At 39.0% G+C, this 6,000-nt stretch overlaps 1 pseudogene; it reads left to right on the forward strand.

Annotated features, from left to right (window-relative positions):
• The first annotated feature begins 5,311 nt into the window (after positions 1–5,311).
• On the forward strand, positions 5,312–5,389 carry LOC129772114 (U4 spliceosomal RNA; annotated as a pseudogene).
• Positions 5,390–6,000: the final 611 nt, after the last annotated feature.

The raw sequence follows: 6,000 nt of genomic DNA on the forward strand, positions 1-6,000 counted from the left end.
TAGCTGCGTTCAGCAGTCGGATTAGTAGATGGATTCTAAACTGCCTTTAAAATTCAAAAATGCGACTCTGGTCTAATCTAAACTTATCAAAGTGATTAAATAACATAATGTGAACATTTTCATTCAAATTTTAACATTTGAAAACTGGTTTCGTGTTTTCTAATCTGATAGGTATTACACTAACGGGATAGGGACCCAAACTATGGTCCCTAATTGAAAGTCGCCACCAGACGTCGACACTATTCCTTTTTCATCGCGAATACACGCTTTGTCCAAAGAAAAACGTTTTGAAACGAAACCTAAACAATCAGTTGACAGATGTTTGACAAAGTAAAAACTATATTTGAATTCGAACATGCGTTAAAATGAAATTAGTAAAGTAAACTTTTATTCATACGGATTCAAGTAAAAACTAGGAAAGTTTACTTTACTTGGAAACGGGCAGAATAAGTAAATACTTTTTTTTATTCATACGACCTATTGAGAAATAATGAAATAAAGATGGAAAATGACATAAAAATTATTTTTTTTCGAAAAAAAGGGAGTCCTAAAATTTTTCTTTAATCATAATAGAATAGCCTATGGGTATGTTATATTGCTATAAAGGTTATTGTTAAATAGACTTTTATTTCATAAATTTTGCGTTCCATAACAACGGTTCGGTATTTTTCTAGAAATGGAGTTTTCGGTTTGCTGAGTAGACACAACTGTGGTTTTACAACGCGTAGCTAATGTGAAAATTCTCATTCAAATTTTAAAATTTAAAAACCAGCTTCGTGTCTTCTAATCTGATAGAGATTACACTAACGAGTTTGGGACCCAAATTATGACCCTAATTCGAAGTCGCCACCATACGTCGACACCATGCCACTGTCATCGCAAATTACAGCTGTATGACACCCACCATGTTTTTGGTGCCAACATCTCAAACGTCAAAAGTATTTGTTTTCTTCAAAACAGCGATCCGCGTTGGCGGCATTGTGCATCTATCAAGTTTAGGGGAGCGTCAACGAATAGCTGATTTTCAGTCGAAATGAACGTTTTCAAAATTAAAATTATGAATGAAAATCAGCTTTTCCATATCAAATTAGTATTCTATTTGAATTAAAAACATTTTTGTTTGCAGGTGGTGAAAAAGTCTCATGCGAAAATTGTTTATGAAGACAATTTTATATAATAATGAAAAAATTTAGCAACAATTTTGGAATTGTATAGCCATATAGTTGAATGAAAGTCAGAAATACGTGTTTCAAGTAATTCAATAACATGATGTGAAAATTTTCATTCAAATTTAAAAATTTAAAAACCGGCTTCGTGTCTTCTAATCTGATAGAGATTACACTAACGAGTTTGGGACACAAATTACGGCCCTAATTTAAAGTCGCCACCTGACGTCGACACCATCGCGAATTACCAATTTACCACCATCTGACATATCGTGATGTCGATGATGAACTTTTACAGCAGAGGGATGGTGAGATATGCGATGATGGTAGGTAGAGTGAGATAGCGATAATCGTGCCATACACCTGGCAAATTACCAATTTACCCAGGGGTTAGACATCAATTCAATATAGGCTACCCAAAATCAAAATCAATATGGCGTCATTTGTTTATCAACATATCATTTCCGAGGATTGAAATCGAAAAATGCGCTGCTTTATTCTAACTGCATGAGCGATTTTCATATTTCGGTTTCACATGGAGGCGTTCACATTTAACATGGAGTTTAAAGTTAGCCACTATTCGACTATATAACCGGACCGAGTTGTAAACAACAGTAATTGATGTCAGTGAACCGCAGCAATATTGGGTACACTGGCAATATGAGAGATTTGACGTTTTAGTCGTACCCCTGAATTTACCACCATCTGACATATCGTAATGTCGATGATGAACTTTTACAGCAGAGGGATAGTGAGATAGGCGGTGACGGTAGGTAGAGTGAGATAGCGAGAATCGTGCCATACACTTGGGTTCTTCTTTGGTGTGTGTTCGTGTGTGTTAGTGAATAGATACGAATGGCAGAATTTACTAGGGTGGCTCTAAAAATTACAGAAATAATAGGGTGGTTGGCATTAATAAAAAAAATCAGTGTTTCTTTTTCTTTATATTTAACATTCCGGCGCGGCAAGTTTCCATCACGTATCAAAACTATGGCACCACCGACAAGGTTGGCCATACAGTTCGACCAGCGATAACGATTGTGAAAAGTGCTGAGGTAATCCTTTTGCCAGCGTTGCCAAAACTGCTGCGATAAACACTGTGCTCGTTGTCGTCGGTTCTCGGAACGTTTTCCACGCTGTGTTCTAGAATAGCGTTGAGCGGTCGTTCAACCAGGAAATGTTCTGGAGTTAAGGGCTGCAAGTCTTGAGGGTCTTCTGACACTGCAGTGATGGGTCACGAGTATGATATAGTCTCAGTTTGAATGAGAGCGGATCTGAATTCAGCTTCTGTCAGCATAGCGAACATGATGCGGAGGCATAGCGACCATGGTGCGACGGAGGCGGAATTTCATTGACTTTACCCCCGCTTCCCAGAAAACGCTTCTCGGTGCTCCTACAACGTTGCGACCATTGACGCAATATATGTTGCTGGGTTTGCCACGTCGTCCGAAGAAACGGCGCAAACTAGCAATGAATGCTTCCGACGTCAGATCGGGAACAAGTTCAAGGTGTATCGCTTTAACAGCCAGGCATACACACGCTGCTACGTACGCCTTAATACATTGCGGACCGCTCACGAGATTTCTCGTGTTTCGCGTTCCGTCTGTTACGGATGGATCATGAAATTACCCGTGTCTTCTAAACTTGATGGTTAAATACTTGGTCTGCCAAGAATCTGACAAGGCCTACCAATGGCTCGCCTTCGTTTCTTCCACGCCGAAGGAAATGATCTCATTCATGGAATCCGAACAAATCAAGCGTACAACTTTGCCCCAACACGTGGGGGGGGGGGGGGTGGCGAAGTTAATGTGTTAGCGGGAGCTGCTCTTTTGTTTGGTGCACGAAAGAAAATAGGGCCGGCGAAATCAACACCGATATTCTCAAACGGAAACGCTCTGGTTACTCGTACCGGTGGGAGATCACCCATTAGTTCTAACGTTCTAACGCACTAACGTTCCTACAGGAACTTCGTCGTCTCAACGTAGTATTACTTGCGTTATTTTTACTAGTACTCAGTTAAGATTTCTATGCCAAATAACACGCCTTGAATGCATCTGAGTGGCAAGCTCTAGAATACGCGTGAACACAGGGCAAGTCGGAGCCAATTTTTTGACGTGGGACTACGTCTAACCGGAATATATGGGGGGTAAAATGAAAACCTAAACACAGAAAATGCAGGAAAAAATGAAAGATTCCGAATGCTTATAACTCTAACATTTCTTACTGGATCGGAAAGTTTTTGCATCAATTGATAGGGAATATTTCTACGCATCTATCGCAATTAATAAAATGTTATTTTTCATTAGATAAACAATTGAATTACTGTAAAATGTGAAGCGTTTCCTAAACGCCATAACTGCTTCGTTTTGATTGGCCCGATTTACGGTTTCCCCAACACAGCCATCATAACCAAACAGCCTTGGGGAAATCGGCATTGCAAATACAAGAAAGTTGGGGGTATTTTTGTTCCGACTGAAATCTGTTTCCCTAAAACAGACCTCAAATCCATGGAGCGTGGGGAAAATTGGCGTTGCAAATTCAAGCAAGCCGGGAGCATTTTTGTTCCGACTGAAATGTGTTTACTTAATACAGACTTTTAAACCGTGGTGTCTGGGAAAATTGGGATTACAAATTCATGCAGGTCGGGGGCATTTTTCTTCCGATGTGTTTCCCTAATACAAATTTTAAATCCAAGGAGTGTGGGGAAATTGGCATTGCAAATTCATGTAAATCGAGGGCAATTTTGTTCCGGCTGAAATGTGTTTCCACACAGACTTCAGAACCAAGGTGTCTGGGGGAATTTGCATTGCAAATTCATGCAGGTCGGGGGTATTTTTGTTCCGACTGAAATGTGTTTCCCCAACACAGACTTTAGAACCAAGTTGTCTAAGGAAATTGGCATTGCTAATGCCAAATCGATATAGTGGTTCTCAGATTTCTATGAAAAGAGGTAGTTTCGTTCTTTATTGGAAAATATTAGAACCGTTTTTTTTTCGTTAGAGTGACCATTTCCATTTTAGTGTGGTCCGAATAATTCACTTTTTCCAAAAAATACTTTCTTTAAAAATTCGTAACATTTGAACTTTTGAACCGATTTAGATGATGGACATATCAAAGTAAAACCAATGAACTGGTCTTTTCATAAAAAATATTGAACTTGCGAAAAAGCTTTTTATGAAAGGCTTGCTTATTGGATTCAATTACATATATCGATCATCTAAATCGGTTCAGTAGTTTAAATATTATGAATTTTTGAAAAAAGTCATTTTTGGGAAAAAGTGAAAAAAAAAATTGATTTTCGGACCACCCTAACATAAAAATGGGCACCCTAGTAAAAAAATAAAAAAATACGGGTCTAATGTTTTGCAATGAAGAACAAAATTACCACTTTTGTCTAAAATCTGAGAACCACTATATCGGTTTGGCATGGAATGGCTAAGAATATGTTTCCTTTACACGGTCTTCTAAATATAGGAACCTGGGAAAATCGTGCATACATAAGAGGCGAATGAACTTTCCAGTTTAAAGCCTCTATAGTATGATAAGTAGAAGTTGAAGTTGTTGATTCATGCATGCCGGGGGTACTTCTGCACATGCAAGTTTTTTGTTGCACTTCGAAAAGTGTTTTTCTAACATGGATTACAAAAGCGGATACGAAAATAACGCTTTGGTTCGGTTATTCAAGATTGCATTGAAGCATATGTATTCATATCTTCTGCTCACTGAATTTCTACGCATAACATTTGATGACTAAGCGAAATGTTGATAATCATTTGCTGCGATAACGCCTATTGAGTAAACAATATGCGTTCGATGTACATGTTAAAATCAAAACTGAGTGCCTAAAGTTCATCAAATCAAGCCAATTCGCGGTTCGAGAAGTACGTACACTTGAGAGATGCAAACTTCAGAGGGAAATGTATAATAAAATAATCGTTTGATAATTCTCCCGTTCACATATTTTGTCCTAGGCATCATACCAATCGTAAAAGGACTGTCATTAAATTTACTTGTAACGAAGAACATAATCTATCACCATGCATGAATTGACTTTACATGGCATTTATTCAATATCTTTACTCACAAAGCAAATATATTGAATTCAATTGAATTCGGAAATTGTTTCATTCAATCAGAAATTTACTAGCTTTGCGCAGTGGCGATATCGTAACCAATGAGGTTTTACCGAGGTACGATTATTTCTAGTTGACAAAAAAAATCAGGAACTTAATCAATTCAAAATATTAATGCTAAGCTAAGGTATTCCAAGTCAACTTTGCGGTAATATCATAGATATAACCCACCCATTTTTTGACGAAAAATTCCCCCGACCAGAACGGGAATCGAACCCGAACCCCCGTCATGTTAGATGTGACGTTAACCACTCGGCCGCGGGAGAGCGATTTCGGAGAGCCACGAGCGCGTTAACGGCACGTATCGACACCGGCAGACAAATACATGATGTATTCATATCATCAGGCATAGCAACTTCTCTGTAGGGACCAGCAGCGCAGACAGAGCGGAGAAATGCTACTGGTGATTGAACCGATGTCGTACCGAAGAGCGACGAACGCACCCATACCACGAACTTCAACGTTTGATTTGTATGTATGGTGCTACTCGCCCGTGTAGTTCGTGCCCGGCACCGGCAAAATATTCTTTTCGAGAATTCCTTCATGCATTTGTCTGAAACGTGCTGTGTATGTCCGGAGCCGTTCCGCTATATATACGCATACACATTTGAAACACACGCAATAATATTTGTCTTGCATGAAACGTGCCGTGCCGGTTACGCTACGTGCCTGATAACGTAATATTACCTTTAAGGCCGTTT

The sequence above is a fragment of the Toxorhynchites rutilus genome, chromosome 2, assembly GCF_029784135.1.
Source record: "Toxorhynchites rutilus septentrionalis strain SRP chromosome 2, ASM2978413v1, whole genome shotgun sequence".
In the NCBI taxonomy this organism is placed as follows: domain Eukaryota; kingdom Metazoa; phylum Arthropoda; class Insecta; order Diptera; family Culicidae; genus Toxorhynchites; species Toxorhynchites rutilus.